Source organism: Grampus griseus, assembly GCF_964374135.1.
Source record: "Grampus griseus genome assembly, chromosome: 10".
Classification (NCBI taxonomy): domain Eukaryota; kingdom Metazoa; phylum Chordata; class Mammalia; order Artiodactyla; family Delphinidae; genus Grampus; species Grampus griseus.
Window position 1 is genome coordinate 59,962,907 of NC_139004.1, and position 23,912 is coordinate 59,986,818.

Genomic DNA, 23,912 nt, shown 5'->3' on the forward strand with positions numbered 1-23,912 from the left:
GCTTAATTTTTTCCCCTACTTGTAGCCGTTTGTCTTGCCAGATTTTTATGTCGTCCTTTTAACATTTTTATGCAGTACATGTATATGTCATGCATAAGAAGTCACTTGAATAATCGCTGATATAGTATATTTAAACCAACTACGTGTGTCTGAGAATATGATTTTACTATTTAAAATAATTCAATTATGGCAATATACTTTACATGTATGATGCATCCTTAGTCTCTCACTGATGAGTAACTGCACACAGCATCTCTGGTCAATAAACACAATCCTAAAATAGTTCTGATCCGTCAGGAAAAAAAAAATGTTTTAAGACAAATTTTCACTTTTTCCACTCTAAGAACAAATTACTACAAAAAGTAGAAACTGTTTTTCTCCAGCTTATACTAATATAAGCTACCAAAAAGACGGATCTTTTTCAATTTAATTTCTTTCTTTTAATTTTCCTTTTTTTTAACTAAAGTTGACTTAAAATATTGTGTTAATTTCAGGTGTACATCTTCACATTCTTTTCCATTATAAGTTATTACAAGATATTGTAACCTCCCTGTGCTATACAGTAAACCCTTGTTGTTTTTATCTGTTTTATATACAGTGGTATGTATCTGTTAATACCATACTCCTAACTGATCCCTCCCCCTCCCCTTTCCTCTTTGGTAACCCTTTTCCCCTTTGGTAACTATCTCTGTGAGTCTGTTTCTATTTTGTAAATAAGTTGATTTGTATCATTTTTTTAGATTCCACATATAAGTTATATCATATGATACCTGTCTTTCTCTAACTTACTTCACTTAGTATAATAAACTCTAGGTCCATCCATGGTGTGGCAAATGACATTATTTCATTCTTTTTTATGGCTGAGTAATATTCCATTGCATGCATATATATATATACACACACATATACACACGCACACACTGTGTATGTATGTGTGTGTGTGTGTGTATATATATATATATATATATATACACGAACACACACACACACACACCCCACATCTTCTTTACCCATTCATCTGCTGATGGACTGATGGACACTTAGGCTGCTTCCATGTCTTGGCTATTGTGAATAGTGCTGCTATGAACACTGGTGTGCATGTAAGATTGATATTTTAAAATACAGCTATTTCAAAATACATACAGAATAGCCTTTATCGACACAGGCACATTTTTATAATTTCCAAATATAATTTTATGCAAGTTGAAAAAAAACCCAACACTTCATATTGTTTATGTAGTAAAAGTACAAAGAATACACACCAGCTTCTTAATACTCAGGGGCAAAAGGCATAGTATGCAAAAGGATATTAAAGATGGCTTCAACTCTTTAGCTCTGTGTGTGTGTGTGTGTGTGTGTGTGTGTGTGTGTGTGTTTAATCAAACAAACAGCAAGGGCTTCCCTGGTGGTGCAGTGGTTGAGAGTCCGCCTGCCGATGCAGGGGACACAGGTTCGTGCCCCGGTCCGGGAAGATCCCACATGCCGCGGGGCGGCTGGGCCCATGAGCCATGGCCACTGAGCCTGTGCATCCGGAGCCTGTGCTCCGCAACGGGAGAGGCCACAACAGTGAGAGGCCCGCGTACCGCAAAAAAAAAAAAAAAAAAAAAAAACAGCAAAATTACATCTGTTAATCTGGGTGGTGAGTACATGAGTGTTTATTACATTAATCTCTACACTCTGCATAGCAAAAATAGCTAAATAAAAATAAGAAAACAGCCATACATCAATATTTCAGATAAAATAATTTAAACTCCAAATATGATTTTAAAACACTTTTGTATGTTAATCTTTCGAAGTTCATTAAAATGGAGTTACCAAAAACAACATGAATATTTTATAGAAACTTTTGTTAAATCAGCCAAACCTTACACACTCAAGTCTCGAATATGAGAATAAAATAAGCATGTCCATCTCCTTGAAAAGGTAGCAGTCACAAAAGCTAAACAGCCTACATACAAGTCTATTTTAAAAGGCTAGGGGTTGTAGTTATGTGGGAGGATCTGTTTCCATTACATCTTGAAACTGAAAATTCTGTTTCTCAAAGTTCACAAAATGATGACTGGCTAAATACTTTTAAACTGAGGACACTCTTTTTAACATTCTAGAGACACTTTTATACCCATTTTAAATGGATTTTACAGTCTGATAAAGCTGCACAGAAAACACAGTTCAACCAAATTTTTAATGAAAGTTATTAAATTATATAAAAACTAGTTTCCTATATACATTTAGGACAGTCAGAAAAACATAATCACAAAGAGTTCACTCATAATTGCAACAATAAAAACAACAAAAAAAGGTACATACAAAATTAAAGGAGAGCTGTCTTATCCTTGACTAGAATTTTTTTGTACTATATAAAGATGCCAGTTTTCTCTTAGTTTATAAATTCAATGTATTCCCAAGAAAATGCTCAGTTAGATTTCTTTAGGAGTGAAAATGATTCTTTTTTTTTTTTTTTTGGCGTTACGCAGGCCTCACTGCTGTGGCCTCTTCCATTGCAGGGCACAGGCTCCGGACGCATAGGCTCAGCGGCCATGGCTCATGGGCCCAGCCGCTCCACGGCATGTGGGATGTGGGATCTTCCCGGACCGGGGCACGAACCCACGCCCCCTGCATCGGCAGGCGGACTCCCAACCACTGCGCCACCAGGAAAGCCCTTGAAAATGATTCTTAAATTCATTTGGAACGGAAGTGTGAAGATAATAGAAAAAAGACTAAAATAACGATAAGGGACCAATTCTATCAGATACTAAAATTCATTATAAAACAACAGCCAAAGCAATTAACAATTACATTATAGGGGGTAGGAATGGTTAAGAGACTATAGTAATCAGTAAGCACCCAGACTTAATGTAGCAATTTAATAAATGTAAACGGTGATATTTCAACTGGTGGGAGACAGCTGGATTCCTTGATTAATAGTATTAGGAGAAAGGGACTTTTCCTTATAAAATACCATTTTTTCATTCTTACTGTATTAAAATTAAACCTACATATGCCAAATATTTACAGGTTAAAAAAAAATACCAATGGGATAAAATATGGTCTATACAAGGGTGGTATATATGGAAATAAAACCATGGTAAGAAGCCCAACATAAGCATGACTTGGAACTCTGAAATCAAAAAGATAGGATAATTTGTGTGTGTGCATAAAACCTTAAAATCCCAAGCAAAAAACCACCATGTATAAAGTAATTTTTTAAATGACATATTGGACACCAGAAGCGAAATATGATTAAAGGCTAATATCCATAGTACACAAAGAACTGAGGAGAAAACAATAAGTACAGCAGAGAAAGGGCAGGAACCATCACTGAAGGAAAAATAGAAAGTAAGCAATAAACATATGCAAAAGGTTTAAACTCATTTATTTCTGCTTATCAGACTGGTAAGACTGAAAAGATAATACCGACTGCTGAGATGGATATAGTTAAACTAGCAGAAACTTTTTGGATGGTAAGTTGGCACTATCCATTAAATATAAGTGTAAACACTTTCACATAAAAATTCCAATTTTATAATAGAAATGTACTCTGCAGAATATTCACAGACAGAAGCATGCCAAGGGGCTGCACAGTGACGCATTCAGAGAAAAAGCTGGAAATTACGCAAATGCTCATCAACAAGGGAGTGAATAAAAAATAATGTGTCCATTGAATGGAATGTATATTCATCTCTTCAACAAATATTTAAGTATCTTTTACGTTACTAGCATTGCAGGAACAGTGAATAAGAGAGAGTCAAGGTCATACGTCTAGGAAAGCCTGCATTCTACTATTAGAGAGTTAAGCAATAAAAACAAGATAATTTGAAGAGTGAGAACTGCCGTGAAGAAAATAAACAAGGTAAGAATAGAGTGACTTAGTTGGGGAGGAGGGCTACACTATGTAAGAGTGAGTGATGAGGATGGAAGCGACAGGAGCACAGAAGGAGGAGCTAGCCAAGTGAAGATGGGGCAGAACACTCCATGCAGAAAACCAATGCAAAGGAAGGAAAGACCTGTAGGGAAACAGTACTGAAAGGTCACCAGTATAACTAGAAATCAGGGAACCATGAAAAGAGGTAGGGAGCAGATGGATAAGGGTACATACTGGGAAGCCACTGGAATAACTAACACCTGTGATTTAGGATTTTTAAAGTTCACTCTAGTGTCTATATGGGAAAAAAAGACCACGAGGGTCAAAAGCAAAGCAGGGACAAGAGTTAGGAGACTACTGTAAATCATCCACGTTGAGAGGGTTAGAGAATTACTATGAAGCCGTTAAAAGTTAAAAAGAATACATAGAAAAAATTCAACATATATCTAATATGCAAGGCATTGCATACTTTTTAATAGACATTTTTCCATGCATTTGCAAAGAAAATGTATAGAAATAATACATCGGTATTAGAAATGATATTTGCCCAAGAAAATATCTATCATTTAGCCCACTCTATGTTAGCCAGTGATATACAGCATTAAGTAAATGTTTCTAAACATAAAAGCTAAGTGGCCTATAAAATGGACTTTCTGCAAAAGAAATGTGGAAACTACTCAGCCAACCATTAGCACCTCAAGGCACAAAGAAATTGCTTAAAAAAGAGACATTCTTAGGAAAAATAACCAATGTTTTCTAAAAGCAAAGAAATCAAACTTACTGTAGGTTTTTAAAATATTTAGGCAAATGTCATTTTATTATATCAATAAATTTCTATTTTTAGTAATTTAATCTAACAGATTTTTCATTCAGTTCTTATTCTGCTAAAGCGGCGATATTCTAAAAATCAACTGCATCACAAAGTAATGGAATCTTCCCAAGCAACCTCATAAAGTAGATAACATTCCCCCAAATCATCAGATGAAAAAAATGACTAGCAGCAGTTAATATGAGTAGAGCTATTAAACTGCTCTGTTAAAACTCATATCCAGGTCTGTTTAGCTCAGTCACATGCCCTTTCAATCAAATCATTTATCCCATCCCCACCCCAAAGTTACACACTATTAGTATTTAACAATCACTGTTGCAGTTAAGTGCAAGAGAAGGATTAGCAACTTTTAGATAAAAGTATCATAAGTAATACTAAAGAACTACATTCTTTAAACAGTAACCACAGCAAAAAAAAAAATTTAAAAATATTTCTAAGATTTGAATCAGTACATACTCCATATTTTGACTCTGTGCCTAGCAAAAATGCTGACAAGAAAATGCAGGATTTTCAAACATGAGTACATTATGCCAAAGAAATGGAAGATTTTACTTCAAGGAAGTTTCTAGATGTTACTCTCTAAATTCAAGCTACAGGCAGAATTAATGGAAGGGAATCAAAGACTTCCAGAAGCAATTTAAATGCATTGCTTTTTATCCCATAACAATAACCTTCCTCTTCTCCACTTGTTATAAGAGTTCCCCTTCCCCACCATACCAGCACACTGATCTTTAAAAAAAAAAAAAAGAAAAAGCAAGCTCAATATGTGAACTCTGAGAAGTCTTGGGGCTGTACCTTTAGCTCCTCACTGCTTCCAAAGTGCTTAGCACACATTAAGCTCTTAAATACTTGATGGACTGACTGTGCTAAAAACAAGAAAAATGTTCTAAAAGTAGGCAGAACAACTAAAATGTAATATAGAGGCTTAGAAAGCCAACAATTATATATACCTGAGACTTCTTAAATGCCTTTACGAACACGAAAGATTCATTTGTGAACAACGTATATCATCTAGAACAGAAGTCAGCAAACGTTTCCTGTTAAAGGCCAGACAGTAAATATTACAGGGTTTTGCAGGCCTTAAGCTCTCTGTAGCAACTATTCAACTCTGCTATTGTAGTGAGAGAGCAGCCACAGACAATATGCACACTAATGAGCATGGCTAGGTTCCAATAAAACTTTATTCATGGGGCTTCCCTGGTGGCACAGTGATTGAGAGTCCGCCTGCCGATGCAGGGGGCGCGGGTTCGTGCCCCGGTCCGGGAAGATCCCACATGCCGCCGAGCGGCTGGGACCGTAAGCCATGGCCACTGAGCCTGCGCGTCCAGAGCCTGTGCTCCGCAATGGGAGAGGCCACAACAGCCAGAGGCCCACGTACCGCAAAAAACAAACAAACAAAAAAAAACTTTATTCATGGAAAGTGCAAATTTGAATTTTGTAAATTTCACGTGTCATGAGATATTATCTGTCTTTTGATTTTTATCAGCCATTAAAAAGTATAAAAATCATTCTTAGTTCTCAGGCCATACAAAAACAGGTGGTAGGCAGCAGTTGGCCAACCCTTCATCTATTTATTACTTTCACTAAGTACAAACGAAAGGCAAGTGAGTTTACATTTTAATTAAGTACATTAAACCTAAATGTGAAGATCAACAACAGAAAGGGTTTTTAAGTGGGCTACTAGGTTACTAAGAGAAGTCACTCACCTTTTTCCCAGGAGTATCTTCAAAAGCAGGCTGTGTGAAAAAAATGAAACTGGACCAAATGACATATGAAAGCCACATCAAGTCCATTTGTTTGGGAAAAACATATCAGGCCATTAAGATCAGGTATATGCCAAACTAGAACATGGCTTCAATATGTCTTTTTCTTCCCCCCATAAAAAATGTTAGCCACTGTTGTTGTTATTAATTAATGATCATTATTAATATCACTTAGACCCGCACGTTTGGCCAATGGAGACAGTGTCTACAGAGGATGTTATGATGACACAGAAATTATGAGTTACCTAGAATTATTTTTTAACTCTCTAGAAACAATTTCTAGTGTTACTGTCATAGAGAGAATGATTTTTCATCTACTTTTCCCCCAATAGTGTATATATATATATTTTTTCTGATTATAAGTTAATAAATACCTTTATACAGAGGAATATGAAGAATATTACTGTCTTAATAATTCCAACTTTCTCTCTATGCATTTTAGTCTAATTTTTCAACAGTTACACACCTGGTACTTTCAGAAAGTGCTCAATGAACACTTTTGAAGATATATACACGGCTGACCGTTGAACAACACGACAGGGGTTTAGGGGCACTAGCCCCCACATGGTAGAAAATCTGCATACTGCTATCTCTGCCTCAGATACAAAGGAACTGATAAATGACTCGCCCAAGGATGGGACAGAATCAAAACTCAAACCCTCGTTTTTTTCTTCCACATACTGCGATCTCTAATCCAACAGAAACTTTTCCTCACACTTAAAGATTTGTAAAATCAAAATACAGGCACTATATTTATTGGTGGAAAAAAGTGTTTAAGTTGATGTATGCAGTTCAAACCTGTGTTCTTCAAGAGTCAACTGTACGGGGCTTCCCTGGTGGCACAGTGGTTGAGAGTCCACCTGCCGATGCAGGGGACACGGGTTTGTGCCCCGGTCCGGGAAGATCCCACATGCCGCGGAGCGGCTGGCCCCGTGAGCCATGGCCGCTGAGCCTGCGTGTCCAGAGCCTGTGCTCCGCAACGGGAGAGGCCACAGCAGTGAGAGGCCCGCGTACCGCAAAAAAAAAAAAAAAGAAAAAAGTCTACTGTACTACATATCTTCATACCAAATGTGTTTTCTAAAGCATTTTAACTAAACAATGTATCACAGAGATATCAACGGATGTAGATATAATACCAAATTCTGTAAAACTGTACAGATTATCAAAGAATTTAAATTTCTTATAGCAAACTGACTTTGATACAAATACTGTTACTTCTGCTATTTATATATCATTTGATATATTTTTGCTACTTCTCTTTCACCTTTTGAATCTTTGTTTTAATTGTTTTAAATGTGCCTCATACATTGAATATCATGTTGGGTGTTATCTTTTTTAACCCAGTTGGAGAGTCTTTTTTTTAAACATGTTTGTTCATTTATAGCTGTTATAAATTATATGCTGGTCTTGTTCCTCTTGTCTTACTTTTGTCTGCAAATCCTAACATCTGGGTTATTTCAGCATTTTTTTTTCTCTTGACTTTGGGCGACTTTTTCTTATCACATGTCTAGTAATTATTGATTGTATATTGCATACATTATAGATTGTGTATTAGATATATTGTGGAGACTCTGGTTTCTGGAGTCTTCTAAAGACTGTTGAGTTTTCTTCTTTAAGGCAGTTAAATCACCTTAATTTTACGGAGCTTGGTTTTACACTTTCTTAGGAGGAATCAGATTTTACCCTTAGATTTAGGGTAAATTACCTTAATCCTGGGAAACGTCTTTACTCCTAAGGTGTGACCCTTCTCTGGTTTCAAATGAAAAGCATGAGGTGTTTACCAAGACCCCCTAACTTGGCAGGACCAAGCTCCAAACTCTTCTTCACTGTGAGGGTGGAAGCTGAAATCTCTGCTCATGTTTCTCAGTGTTCCATGTATTGCTTTAAAATGAGTTCCTTGCAGCTGCCACCCCCCACCCCTCGACACACACACACACACACACACACACACACACACACACACACACACACACACACACACACACACTCACACACTTCTGGGGTAGGCCGAGGATCTGAAGGGAGTTATGTACAGATTCTGAAGCTCCCCTCTGGGACTCCCTCCACTGTGAATCTACCTACCCCCCAACTCAACTTCCAGCCATCCTGGCAACCCTGAGCTCCATCGTCTGATACTTCATGAGTTCTAGTCGTACTGCACCAGAAACACTGGTGATTGTTCTCATTAGAGAAGTCTTAGAAATATAGATGTCACCCAGTGAGTGTATTTCCCTTCTTTCATGGGTCACATCTCCTCAAACTTCTTTTGCAGCTCTCTTGGTACCTTCCAACAGTTATTTTTATTTTTTTTTCCAGAGTTTATAATTTTTTCTTCCAGTTTTATTGAGATATAACGGACATACATACTGTATAAGATATACAGCATGATTTGATTTACATACATCATGAAGCAATTATCACAGTATATTTAGCAAACACCCATCATCTCATATATAGATGCAAAATTAATAGAAAAAAATTGTTTCTGGTGATGAGAACTTAGGATTTACTCTCTTAACAGCTTCCATATATAACATAAAGCAATGTTAATTACCATGTTGTACATTACATCCCTAGTACTTATCTATCTTATAATTGGAAGTCTGTACCTTTTGACTGCCTTCATCCAATTTCCCCCTTTAAAATTGTGTTTTACTAAAAAGATCTCCAAGCTTGCTTGTAGAGCCCTTTAAACTGGCAAACAGATCCTTCCAAAGGCTCTAACCTGGAACTTTAAAAAACACAGGTTACCAGGTTCCATCCCCACGATTTTCTATCAGTAGGGCTGGGATAGAACCTTGGCACTGTATTATTTTTTTAAGTGCCATACATGTTGCTGATGCTGCTACCCTCAGAGCAAAGGGCTACAGCTGTAGACAAACTATATGACTCAACTCTATATATAACATTAGTCAGTAACCCAAGCTAAAAAACCCAAAACATAAACCTGACTCCACAGAGTAACCCTAACATCAGCTCCTTGCAAAGCATCTATTCATTAAGACAGCACATATTCTAACTTAATCTTTAGCAACCTTCTGCCCCACACGACGCATATCAAGTTTACGGCACTCTCCCAAGCAGAAGGACATCTTGCTGCTTTTGACAGCCTTACCATAGCAGTAGGTCTCCTAATTATGAGGCTCTCTTAAATTTAGGAAGAGTAGTAGAATATTATAGAAAGTAGGGTAAGCTAGGAAACTTTTATTTTCAAAATGTGACTCCATTACCTCAAAACAAAGAACTTCAAGGAACTCTAAATCTCTGTTCTATTGTGAGTCCAAAAATACACCAATAAGTAAGTCATAACCTGGAGCTATATAAGAATGCCCAATTGGTATATTATCTTCTCAGTTTACCAAATTGTGATTTAATCAAGAGATTTTCTGTTCCACAAGAAATCTCTCCCACAATTCTTTCATTTATTCCATAGTTCCAGGATATAGCAATACCAATAGCATAAATGCAATGTAAAGATTTCATATATTCAAATTTTGTTATGCAACTGCTACATACCAAGAAGAGTAATAGATTCTGGGGACACAGTGGTGATATAAAATAGATGTGGTCTTTGCATTCTTGATAGACAGACAACAACTGAATAAACAATTACAAAGAGTGATAAGTGTATAACTAAGTAACAAGTGGGAGAATGGAGTGGAAATGATACTAGGACAAGTGCAAGGCCCTACTCAGAGTGGCCACAGGCTTCTGTGGTAACCTTCAAGGGTACCTTTAAGCTGTGAGGATAACTTTCAAGCTGAAACCTGAAGAAAGATGCAGAAGAGCCAGCATGTAAGGAGCAGAGCAGGAACATTCCAGAAACAAGAAAACATGTGCAGAAGCCCACAATCATCAGGACCCCATCATCTTTTAAGACCACGGTGGTTCGATTAAAGTGGGAAAGTGTGATTAAAATGAGATGAGACTGAAAATAGCCACATCATGTAGGGCTCTACAGCCTTTGTTAAAAAATGTATTTTTTACTCTAAGTGCCACTGGAAGTCCATAAAAGGTTACAAGCAGGTGAATAACAAGATCATATTTGAGTCTTTCAAAACTGGCTTTGGCTATAATGAAAAAAAACTGAAAGGGGAACAGAAAAAAGGGAAACCAGTAAAGCAACTATAGCAATGTCCACGTAACAGACGGTGGTGGCTTAGGCTAGGGTAACAGCACTAGGAACAAAAAGTAGCTAGCTTAGAGAAATACTTTGGAGATAGAAAAGAGTCTCTGGTTGATGAACTGATTGCAGTAGATGAGAGAAATTAATGTAGATGAGAGGAATTAAAGATGACTACTAGGTGTTTGGCTTGAGCAATTAGGTTGTGATACTTACTGAGTTTGGTGCAATGTAAGAAAGGAGAACGTTTCTAGAACTGCGCTGTCCAATACAGTAGCCGTTAGTCACACATGACTATTTACATTTAAATTTTATTAAAATTTAGCTCATCAGTGACATTCCAAGTGCTCAAGAGCCACATGTAGCTCGTGGCGACCGTATCAGACCACACATATGTAGAACACTTCCACCATCACAGAAAGTTCTACTGGACACTGCGGTTCCAGAGGGAAGTTAAAAAAAAAAAAAAATGCACCAAATGCTGAGTGATCCAGCAAGACTAAAGGTAAAAAGTGTCTCTTTGACTGGTCAGCATGGAGGTCCAACAGTGAGTTCAGCAAGAGCACATTCACTGAAATAATGAAAGCAGAACACACACTGGAATAGGAGATGAAAAATGAAGACCATATCCATAGGATATCTCTTTCAGACTATGAAAGGGAGCAGAGAAATTAAAGGGGCATTAGCTGGAAAAAAACAAAGGTCGTCCAATTCCAGAATATTCACCCATTCAACAAGTATTTATTAGCACCTACAACTTCCAGATGCTGTTCTGAGTACCAGGCATACAAATCAGAAAAAGACAGTGATGGGGGAAAGAACAAGCGAGTAAACAAATGTTACTTCAGAGTATGATTAAGTGCCACAAACTAAATAAAAGAATATAATAAAGTGAAAATGAGTGAAGAGGGAAGAACTCAATCTGACATGAGCCATAAATGACAGGAAGGAACCACCTCTGCAAAGATGGAATATATTTGTATGCTATTGGGAAAGATCCAAAATGAGGTGAAAAGATTTAAAAGTCATTCACTCCACACATATTCACTGATCATCTAGTTATGTACTATTATTCTAGGTACTGGGAAGAAAACAGTAAGGAAATAGACAATAATCCCTGTCTTCCTAGAGCTTATGTTCTAGGAGGCTAAGAAAAAGGGGGTAAAAAGGTAAAATATCTATCATGTTAGACAGTGATGAGGCCTAAGGAAAAACATAAAGCGAGATAGGAGATAGGAAGTTGGGGAAGAACTGCACTTTTACTGAGTTTGCAGAGCCTATTGTTTCTAACTCCAAAGCATTCCTCCAATCTAGCTACTCTGTGCCTACTGCTACTACCCTAACCTAAGCCACCACCATCTGTCACCTGGATGATTGCCGTAGTTATTTTACTGGTTTCCTCTCTTTCTTTCTTATCTCCTTTCAGTTTTATTTCTATGAAGAGTGAGAGGAGGAAAGGAGTAGGTGATAAAGAGAGTAGTCCAAACACATAGGAGTTAGTGCTTTTACAGAATGAGACGGTTAAGCCCCTGGAGGTTTTCAAACAGAGAAGTTATATGATCTATTGCTTTAAAAGGATTATTCTGGCCACTGTGTTGAGAATACGTTTAAGGGGAACAAAGGTGTAAGCAGGAAGACCAGTTAGAAGACCTGTGCAGTAATCCAGGCAAAAGATTAGGACAGCAAGGCTATGAAATGGCATGGTAAGAAATGCCTAGATTTTGGACATATTTTAGAAGGAGAGCAGACACAATTCTCAGACAGGGTTTGGATATGGGGTGCGATAAAGACAGTCAAGAACAGCAAGGTTTTAAGTGTGAGTAACTGGAAAGACAGAGTTCCATTTAGGACAGACTAAGAGAAGCAGCTTTAAGAGAAATTGGGAGCTCAGTTTTAGATATTACATTTGAGAATGCTTCTGAGACATCCAAAATGTTGGGGGAAAAGTTGGCTATCAGGATCTATAGTTCAGGGGAGAAATCCAGGCTAGGGATATAAATCTGGAAGCCATGAGCAAATAGATTAAATACCATGTTTAAAGCTATGAGACTGGAGTGTATTTACACAATGAAAAAGGAGAGGTCCAAGGACTAAATTTTCAGCCACTACAACATAGAGGTCAGAGATGACAGAAAAAGCAAGGAAGACTAAGGAGGAACCACCAGTGAGGTAGAAATAAAACCTGCTAGCAGATGCGGTGGCCTAGAAGCCAAGGGAAACTTGTGTCTCAAGCAACTGTACCAAATGCTACTGAGAGGTTAAGTGAGATGAGGACTAGAGATTTATAAAATGGTGGTCACTGGTAGGGGCTGAAAAGAAAAGGGGAGAGAGTGTATCCAAGCAATTGTTTCAAAGTGTCTTGTTCGAAAAAGAAGCAGACTGGGTGGATGAAAGGGGAAACAGGAAGAAAAGATTTTTTTGTTTTAAATGGGACAAATAATATCATGTCTGTATGCTCATAGAAGGAAAAACCAATGATGCAAGAGAAGGAGAATGACAGGGTCGTATTCTTGAGATCAAGAGGGAACGGGATCTAGTATAGAAATGAGCTGGTTGTCCTTATCTCTGAACACTACAGTTTGTCCATGATGACAGAGGAGAAGGTAAAGGGCACAGTCACAGATGTGGAAGCATACAGGAATTCTTCCAATTATTCAATATGCTTTGTGAAATAGAAAGCAAGGGAAATAGATGAAAGCAAGGATGGGGGAGTGGGTTTGGGGAGGTTTGAGGAGAGAGGAAAAAGATACAGTCATAAAGAGGGGTGAACTAAGAGACCAAGGACCACTGGACATGAAATCAGAGAGGGACAAGGTTGTTGAGAGTGTATATAAGGAAGTGATTATGATTCAACATGAAATTTCAGTTGGGTAGAAGTGAGGGTGAGGGATACTGAAAAGCTTAGAAAGACAGTGTAAGTTTCAGTGGGGCTGAAAGGCTGTTTGAATTGAAGTACTGGGGTGGCTGAATCAGATGGAAAAATAAGATCACTGGAGGAGAGGACATCAAGGAACTAAGAGGTCAGAACAGCGGAAGCATCCTCTACATCAGTGTTACTCAAAGTACCAGACCACGACACCCTAAGGAGCTTGTGCCAGATTATATAAACCAACATACTGCTTCCTTCATCAAAAAAGTTTTGGTACCAAAAAAAGCCAGCTGAACTAAACACTGAACTTAGCAACACAGGTGAGTTACATTTTGGCACAAACTCCTTACTGCAATTCATACTGGTAACAAACAGTTCACAGACCAGGTGACATTTTGAGCAGCACTGCTCCACATGGATATTGATATCACCAAGAACCAAGAATTATGACAGAAATAAAGACGACAGTGAGCCAGGAGATAATGGTATTCAAGGAAGTAGGGGAATGACCCAGGAAAGTTGGGAGATGACTGAAATGAGGAGGGGTAGTGGGTGGTATAATTTGATGGCATGAGAGTCAAAGCTTAAAGTTTTGGAAAAGAATGGTCAAGAAGTGATAATGAGGAACAAAGAAGACATCTACTCTACCTCTTCATTCACCAATAAAAGGTGTGCAAGAAGAGGAAACATCTACCACTTCAGAGAGTTTCAAAGTCAGCAGCATTATCAGCGGAGAGGCTAGGTTACAGCTGGAGCAAGAAAGAGAAGGAAACATTCCCAGAACAGATAGACAATAAAAAGGATTTGCTAAGGACTAAGAGTTCCAGAAGGCACAATGAATGGACTTCAGGAGATGATAATATGTGGGAGATGGAAACCAAAAACAGCAATGGGATTCAAATGTGGAGGGATACGGGTAATACATACAGAAGAGTGAGGCATAACTAAAGAAACAAAGTCCTACATAAGGCATGTGTTAGGACTGACCTCTGACCAGAATATAATGCTTACTCCTTTATAAAGATGGACCCTCCATCCATGCAGATTGATGATAAGAAGGTGAAGGAGTTCCTACTTATTTAGCTTCTGATGGGGAAAAGGGGACTAGTATGACGAGCAAAGAGATGGTTAAACAGTCTTCTGTCTTAGCACTTTCTAGAGAAATGTAATACGATCTGGGGTGTAACGGCAATAAGGAGAAACCTAAGGCTCTTTGGCATATAGTCAGGGCATTCTTCAAGCATGATTCAAGAATGTAAGTATTCTTACAAAAAAGATCCAGTTTTAGTATTTTAACTATCATTACTTTGTCTTATGAGTGACTCCCAGATTTCTAATCTGTTAAACTTTCTAGCCTCTTTTCATTCTATGGGGAACAGACTGGCTGGCGCTCTGACTCGGACCTAGGAAAAATGACAGCAGAATTAAGGCAGGAAACGGTGACCTATAGAGGACAACTATCAGATATGAGTTTCACCTTGTAAATGGATCACAGAGGACATTCATAAGTACAAGTTACAACGATATAAACCTCACTCATATCTCATATGGCTTTTCCAAGAGAAGATATCAAATTAAAAAAAAATAAAATAATTTAAAAACTAAACAAACTTTAGGTAAAACAACTTTAAGCAAAGTACCAGAAAGACTAATAAGAATCTATCTAAAGAGTACCATGTCAGCATACTATGTTTCCTATATAACATTTATGTAGTGTCTACTTTTGTATCTAAATGAACTGTTGGGTATAAAGTAATGTTTGACATTGCTACATTCTTTCAGTTGCTCAGGAAAGATTTGAAGTGTCTACCTCAGCACTTTCTACACAATAGAATGGAACTCCACTTAGAAACCTCCATAGTTAGTTGGATTGAAAAATATTTCCAAGAAACCCTTGTTCCTCCCTTACACATGGGTCATTCATCTGATACACAGAAGACTTCAAAGACAGACTCACTCCCTACACCCTTACCCCCAAACCACTTAATTATACTATAAAGTAGGGGGGCAGCTTTTACAACCCCCTCCCTGAGAAGCAAATTACAATCATTAAGATCATCTTCAAAATGCATTCCCGAGAAAGTCTGCAGTAAATCTAACTTCTCACAATTTTATATGGATAATGTACAATAGTGTGTGTACATAAATATCACAATTATTTCAGCTATCATAAAACCCTGTTAATAAAAGAAACTTATTAACTAACCCTTTAACATGTGCACATCTTTTCGTTCCAAGTCAGATCAGCTACCAGCATTTAAGATAAGATTTATCACAGCTATCCTTTGTATGCCATGAGGACTGATGAACTTCAAAGAACTGAAACAGGTTAAAAATATCTCCCTCACCCCCAATTTTTTAACTAATTGTTTAACACACCTGTTACATCAGTTAAAAGGAAAATATCAGTCCAGCAACAAGTAAGTTATGAAATCACAAGTAAAACCATGGGAATATTAGTGAAGAAATTAATAGATGGAAAGAAACGGGAGCAAAATGGCACTGCATGAAGCAGTTTCAAACCAGCATCATCCAGCTATTCATACTTTTCAAACTGTTTTTTGGGGGGGGGGTTGTGGGGGAGGCCTTTTCAACAAGTTCAAAAGAAATCAGGGGCAGGAAATTTCTGGACTATTACAAGAGAAACTTTACAGTGGCTCTGTAAAGTTATATGGGGATTGCGGAACAGGCCAAGGGGTGAACACCTTGGGATGAATGTTTTGTGAAAAGTCCACTGATCAGTTTGGCTTGCATTCTATACCATATCATATAAAAACAATTGCAGTCTACAGCACTATTTTCAGATTTTTTTTAAAACCAATGTTGGCCTATGTTTTGCGTTTTCAGCCCAGACATAGTCTGCCATTTAAACATGTAGTCAGAAAACTAAATACCTAACTTTCCAAACTCTGGAAATGAAAAACCTTGCCCTAGCAGCAAAAGATTTAACCAATATCTACTTAATTGCCTGCATAAATTTATTCTGACCAACTAGCAGTAAGCCATTAATTTAAATAAAACTAATATTCAATTAATTTTTCATTACCTAAACTTTGCTTTTCAGTTTTAAATCTAGTCTGATAATAGTTTATCACAGAAATGCAGACTTTGGCTGAAAACCAGGACATGAGTTAACGCCATCAATAAAATTTCAGGCTGACATGATTGTGTACACACAGCCAGAATTTGCCCAGCATTTTAGGTACCTTCAAATATTAAGTTTTGAGACCTCATTTAAGAAAACATTTTAAAAAACTATACTTAAGATAATCAAGTAATAAACACGTTATTTCTCCTCCTTTTCCTTGACCCAACCCATCTTAATTCCTAAACTTATAAGTGTACGTTTCCCAGATTTCACAAAGTTAGTAATATGAACCTGTTTTAAGTTCCTAATCTATAATCAATTGATACAAGGCATTTTTCAAGTGCCACATATGAACCTAATAGTTTAACAAATCTTACTTCCTAAGTTATACATATATATACTTATGTATACACAGATACAGATGCATACACACCCGGAGAATCGTATTACCTTCAATCATTTAGTAGAATCATCATTATAAAAAAACTATACTCTAAATGGACTACTGCAGATGTCACAAACTGGCAGATCCTGCCAACAGGTGTATTTAATTTGTGTTACAGTGTCTCAAAACACGAATTTCATTCACCAATGTGTGCAAATCATGGGATGCACATTAATCCAGATTTCCTGCTTCTCTTAGGGGAAAAAAAATTCAGATGATGTGGAAACATGAACTACTTTCCCACACAATGGCTGAAGCTGAAGACTGGCTTAGATAGGACATGTGTTCCCCAATTTGTCGTAGTTCACAGGGTCCCAGTTAGTCCATACCTGCCTGGCCCTGGAGACACTGAGTAGTTATTCCCACTGTGATGCAACATCAATCCTATATGGTTTGTGACAGCAATCTTACTTTAGTCACTTATCTTGAATGTCAAATTGTTGCATGCTATATAAACGAAGACAAGCAGCCTATTTCAAGAGATAAATTAGGTCCTCAACAGGCAGAATTTTTTTTTTTAAGTAAGATGTACATAGTTTTCAGGAGAACTTTCAAATCTACTCTCATCTCATAAAAATCTTGGAAAACTGGAATAGAAGCTATTTGACCTACAGACAGTAAATGATGCAAATACTAGTTATGGACTTAGACATTACTTATTCCACACATGATGCTTTATGAGGGATCACAACCCATTCTGAAATAACCATTTATATAAAACAGCTGAGGCAATCTTGCCTCATGTTTTTAAAAAGGTATAACAGGGACTTCCCTGGTGGCGCAGTGGTTAAGAATCCGCCTGCTAATGCAGGGGACACAGGTTCAAGCCCTGTTCCAGGAAGATCCCACATGCCGCAGAGCAACTAAGCCCGTGTGCCACAACTACTGAGCCTGCGCTCTAGGGCCCGTGAGCCACAACTACTGAGCCCGCGAGCCAAAACTACTGAGCCCGCACGCCTAGAACCCATGCTCTGCAACGAGAAGCCACCACAATGAGAAGCCCGCGCACCCAAAGAAGAGTAGACCCCGCTCGCCACAACTAGAGAAAGCCCACACGCAGAAATGAAGACCCAACAAAGCCAAAAATAAATAAGTTAAATAATTTTTTGAAATCTATTAAAAAAAAGTATAACAATACATTTCTTAAATAGTCAAAAATCATTATCAATGTTTCCACAAAAATATACTAAATTCCAAGAGCAAAATAGAGCAGTAAGTGATAATAGTCATTTTCCCTCCCTACTCAATCAACTTTTAAATTTCATTTCAAGCACCTATTTATGGAAAATATACAAAGTTAAAATTTCTTTTTCTAAACTGAGAATTTTCCATAAAATGACCATTTGACTTCTAAAAGCTATTTTTTTTTTAATGTTTGCTTTTATTTATTTTTGGCTCACTGGGTCTTCGTTGCTGCGCGCAGGCTTTCTCTATTTGCAGCGAGCGGGGGCTACTCTTAATTGCAGTGCACGGGTTTCTCAATGCGGTGGCTTCTCTTGTTGCAGAGCACGGGTTCTAGGGCATGCAGGCTCAGTAGTTGTGGCTCGCGGGCTCTAGAGCGCAGGCTCACTAGTTGTGGCATACGGCCTTAACTGTTCTGCGGCATGTGGGATCTTCCTGGAACAGGGCTTGAACCCGTGTCCCCTGCATCAGCAGGCGGATTCTTAACCACTGTGCCACCATGGAAGTCCCTAAAAGCTATTTTTAAATGGGCTTTCTTCCTGTTACTAATCAGAATCTGATTTAAAACAAGTATTTTCATAAAATAATGATACTAATAGAAACAGCAAGAACTTTTAACATAGGAGTGTGGAGAAAGGTTTTTACTGAAAATTTTAAAGGTCAAAATACTGGTATTGTGCATCACAGCACTTTACAAATGTATATGCTACACAAATGCCTATAGTCACTAGGCATTGTGCTCTTGAGTTCACGTAAGTTGACTCAACTAGCTTTGTTGATATCCAGTTCTTAACACAGACATAATATTCCTTGAAAATAAAACCAAGTTGAAGACTTACTCATGTTCTACTGTATAAGAGATTTTAGACAAATTGACAATTCACTTCTTCGTTAACTTCTTCTGAGAATTTTAGTTTCTGTAATTCATTAATATGGCTAGACATGAGGATCATTTACCCCAAAATTATACTGAGTTTTTGGTTTATAATTATGATATATTTAAGCAGAACTTCCTATTTTAAGTAACAAATAAAATTTAACCCCAAACTTAACTTTGACCTTTCTCCTGCAAATAATGGTTGAGATGACATGTTCTCAAGACAATCTTTTAATTAGCAGTAATAATATAAATAAGCTATTCTAGAATTCAAAAGGTTCCTTGACTGATGCTTTCCCATCAAAACCGTTTGTAAATATATTCCACGCAAACTTGATGGGGAAAAAAATACCACTGGCATTATATCCACTGGAGGGCACTCAATGTGACCGCAGCATGCAATAACATGCCCTAACTCTATTCTCACTCAACTGCATCAAGTTTGAGGGAGACTTTGGGGATAGGGAATCTCTCTTAAAAGAAGAGATGCCCACAATTAACAAACTTACAAAGATAGTTAAACTCTAAAAAGGGTTCCTAATGTGATTGACTTTGTCTATTAAGAGCTGCTTTTTCCTTAGGAAGAAAGCAGATTAAATACATACTTCAAGGATACAGGCAGGGTTCAGGCCTCAACAGAAGTATCTAGATTTCAAACCTGGTCAAGCTCAGACTTGCGTAAAACACAAAAACAGCATTCTTAAGTAAACAGAGGAAATAAAGAACTTTCTCCAGAGTTTAAGTGATGAAAAACTACACAAGTTAACTCCTACTCATTTGCAAGCAATACAAATCATATATTTTCCTTTCATGAAACTTAAGTACTTATTTTAGCCTATTACTCTATCACACCACAATTAGAAAAGTATTACATAAACAATAGTCTGTTAAAGAATGAGAACTGATTCTGCAACTCAGTATCCTCTCAATGAGGGTACAAGAGGCAACAGCTACATGCTCTGGACTAATCAGCAAACAGTAGCTCCTAGTCTATGTTTTACTATTTACTTTTATGGTATAAAAATGTTTTTAGTCAAGGTGTTTCAACTAAAGATACCATATTCGCAACAAAGAGAGAGCTACAAGAATACAACTAAGTTAACACAACTAATGTTTTCACAACCAATGTCACAAGTCAACATGTAGCACGAAAGAGTTGCCAATACTTTTTATTAGAAGTTTGTCCTGCTCTAAATGCATTCATCCCTTCTGCCCTGGGTTGGCAATCAAGCACGCTTCCAACCAAGCTCAAAGTACAAACTTAAAATTTACCACCTCCTCCTCTACAATTATTATCAGCAACTAGTAAACCATAAAAGAGAAATAAAAGCTTATTATAACTGGACAGATGTATATTGTTTCATTTCAATAACACAGAAGTTTCATTTGGCTGAAGATACTACATATACTCCATTTCTGTGGTTTTAAGTTCACTGCTACTTATAACTATAAAAGACTGAGATTCAAACTTTTGAATTCTCCATGTTCCTAGTTTCAACAATACTTACGCTCCTCTTTCCACCCCTCCCAACAATAAAAAAGGATATCTGCAGATAAAGTTTTCCTAAGAACCAAATCTCAAAACACCCTTAGAGAAATTTGCCTACTTCATATTTTCCCTTTCCCATTTGGGGAGGTGGAGGAGGGAAGTGTCTATGAAAACAAAAATACACTTCATATATATGTATAATTTTTATTCTCTTCATCACTAGTAACAGTAGGAAGCTCAATTCAGTTTCAGTTTTAATATGGGAATCTACATTTTTCTACATAATTACCTTGGTAAAGGAAATAGACAACATTTCAAAAGAAAGAAAATTATTGAACACTTACTGACACTTGAACACTGCTAAATTTTTTTTTTTTTTTAACCACTTTTTTTTTTTTTAAATTGGTTTTTCCTGAAAGTGATTTTAAATGACTGCTCTAGCCTCTGGGAGAATCTCAGGCCTAGAACTCCACAAGGGCTCTAAGTTACATACTATACTAAACTTTCTAGTGCAGTTTTTTAATTTCCCCCTCAAGGACTTCAGACTTGAATAGTCTCAGCATTCCTTTAATCCTATAGAATAGTCTTCTGGAAGTTTTTCAAGCTACTGTTGCAATCACTTTAGGGCCTTGTACATGGCCTTCAGAACAAAGACCAGGTCAAAGTAATGAATACTGGGCACAACTTAATCAAATTTTGTGAAAGGATATTCTCAAACCTTAATGGTACTTTTTTTTTTTAACCCAGATATTTGTGGGTTTAAATGTAAAAGTAAAATAAATGTAGCAGCCGCCTTAGTTCACACCGGGGGGCGGGGGGGCGGTGAGCCTCCCAAGTAGAAGTTTACGTCACTAATTTAAGCAGATACTAAACAGCAGCATTATATAAATAACATTTCAAGCTATGTCCACTATTTCTTAGGACGAAGACAAGTTAACAGGAAGATAGCTAAAGGTACTTAATGTACACCAAGGGACAATAATGAAATGGCTTCCCAAGTTCCAGACAAAATACTTTATAACTTAGCTATCTAAAAAACAGCAGCCCAGACTTTATCAAAGGCTAGCCGTCTCTTCAAGTTGCTGTCTAGTCTAAGCCACCACTATTCACGACACAAAGCTCTCGTTTCACTAAAACCACTCCTCGATTTCCTTCTGCCGACCTCTGCATACCAGCAGGCCAGTCTCCCTTCATTCACCACTCACAAACTCGGGGGGGAGGGGAGACCACAGATGTCTGGAAGATACAAAGTAGGAGACAATGCTCCCTCCAACAGGGAACAGAAAACGAAGGAAACAACTACATCCGACTGCCAAAGCTTTCAAGTTTAGCGGATTCAGAAGCGGGCTGTAAGAACTGAACTTCGAAAGTCTCTGTTCCAAGTCCTCTCCCCAGACAAAACACGGAACGAAGTTGCAACGCTTGAATTTCCTTCGGGCAATTTCGTAGCGAGGGTAAAATTCAACCCGCTGGAAAGTGTTCTCAAAATCAAGTTTAGCTGCCATGAAACTATCTGAATAAAGAATTTCCACGAACAAAATTTTCGAAGCAGTCAGAGGCTGAATCCCATGGGTCACTTGATAAGAGCCAGTAAGCCAGTCGCCCTCGCCCTTATTTTTCCCAGGACCTCCCTTGCACGCCGCTTTCACCCACCTGCACCGTACAAGAAAATATACGTGCAAGATATGGATTTTTATCTGTGCAAACCCTCCTGGCGCATCGCACCGTCTGCAATAATAGTTTGGATCCTCTAAGGTTTAAAGTTGCTTCGATTTAAACAAGCGCACTCACACCGGCAGGGCATTAAAAAAAAAAAATACTAACGATCCTCCTAGCAATCCGTCCTTAAGCACGAAAGGGGGAACCTGGAGATGGGACCTCGGGTGGCGTCCCAGGCCCAGCGCCCGCACCCCAACTGCCCGCGGAGGCCGGGAAGGCGGAGTCCCCCGTCCCCACCCCGCCCCCCACCCCGGCGCATCCCGAGGCGCAGGGTCCCTCCCCCAAACTCAGCCACGGCCGGAGCCCCGGACAGAAACCACAGCACTCACCCCCACACCCCGCCGGCCATCCGAGCTCCAGGACGCGCCCTCGCGGCGCCCCCTCCCCGAAAGCGGTGCCCCCCGGGCCCCCTAGGAGCGGCGCGACCGGAACCGGGCCAGGCCGCCGCCCTCCACCCCCCGAGCGCGGCCCGCCTCCGCCGCCTCTCCGGCGTCCCCAGTCCGCAACCCCCGCTCCCCACCCGGGGCCTCTGGGCTGCGCTGGGCCCGGTTCCCAGCCGCCGCCGGGACCGCGCGCCCGCGACGAAGTTTGGCTCCGAAGCGGGAGTGGGAGCAGCCCCAGAAGGGTAAGGAAAGGAGCGCCCAAGCACCTCAGGGGAACAGGCTCCTCCCGCCGCGACAGTCCGACCGTCCTCGGCCTGCAGTGGCGGCTCAACGAGGAACGGAGCTGCTCCTCGGACCTTCCTCGGTCTCCGCCTCCCCTCGCTCTCCGCTCCCGGGGCCGGCCTAAAGCGGCTGCCACAGACCGAGAGGCTTAAAATGGCGCCGCACAAGGAGCTCTTATAAGTCGCGCAGGAGCCTCTGTATCCTGCCGCCAGCGGCGCAGCGCGAAGCGTTCCGCCGCGCGAGGACAAGGGGCGGGGCGCGGGGGGGGGGTGGAAAGTAGTCCCCGCTCTGCGGAGCAGCCCGCCGCCGTCTGCCGGCCCGGGGCAGGGGCGGGGCGCACGCGTCCTCTACGGACGCTGTCCCGGGTAGAGGCCGGCGGCTGCCCCGCCGTGCGGAACGGGAGAGCGGCCTGCTAAGGCGCCGTGGTCCGAGTCAGGGAGGCCGGGGGCCCCCCGCGAGCCGGGGTAGGCTGGGGAGAGGACGAACGCTGGTACTCTCCACTGTCCCGAGCCCGACGTTCCGCCTCGCGCGTGCCCCGGGCCGTGAGAGCGGACGCGGGGCTGGCCGCGCGCTGCCCGCTGCTCGCGGGAGGCGGCATCGGGACCCAGGCCCTCTGGGGCCGAGCGGGCCAGGAGGCACAGGTCCCGGGAGGGCGGAAGTTTGGGACCGGGGCCGCGCCGGCGGCGCGGGGAATGAGGTCGGGGCCCGCCCGCTCCGGGCGCTGCTGGGCGCCGCCGCCGCCCGGCTCCCGGTCAGGGGACCCCGGCGCGTTCGTGCTTCCGCCGTAGTTGCGGTCTGGGCCCCAGGCTGTCTGCAGGACTTGGCTCGCAGGCGAGCCAAGAGCCCCAGAGTCCCCCCACGGTCCGGATCGTGGATCTCGCATTCCTACCGGCTGTTCACCCCGAATCTGGAAATGAAGTACCCGGCCGAGCCGCCGGTTCTCCCCACTCCCGAAAGCTGTGAACTCGCGTTAGGATAGGCGCCTAGCCCGCAATTCAACA

At 40.0% G+C, this 23,912-nt stretch overlaps 1 protein-coding gene across 3 annotated transcripts in view; it reads right to left on the reverse strand.

The window, feature by feature from the left end:
• The window catches only part of CTNNB1 (catenin beta 1), a 43,857-nt gene extending 20,801 nt beyond the window's left edge, over positions 1-23,056 (reverse strand). For all 3 annotated transcript variants that reach the window (XM_082663119.1, XM_082663118.1, XM_082663117.1), the window contains exon 1: positions 22,896-23,056. The gene's annotated coding sequence lies outside the window, so the exon portion shown is untranslated. The remainder of the gene's footprint in view (positions 1-22,895) is intronic.
• Positions 23,057-23,912: the final 856 nt, after the last annotated feature.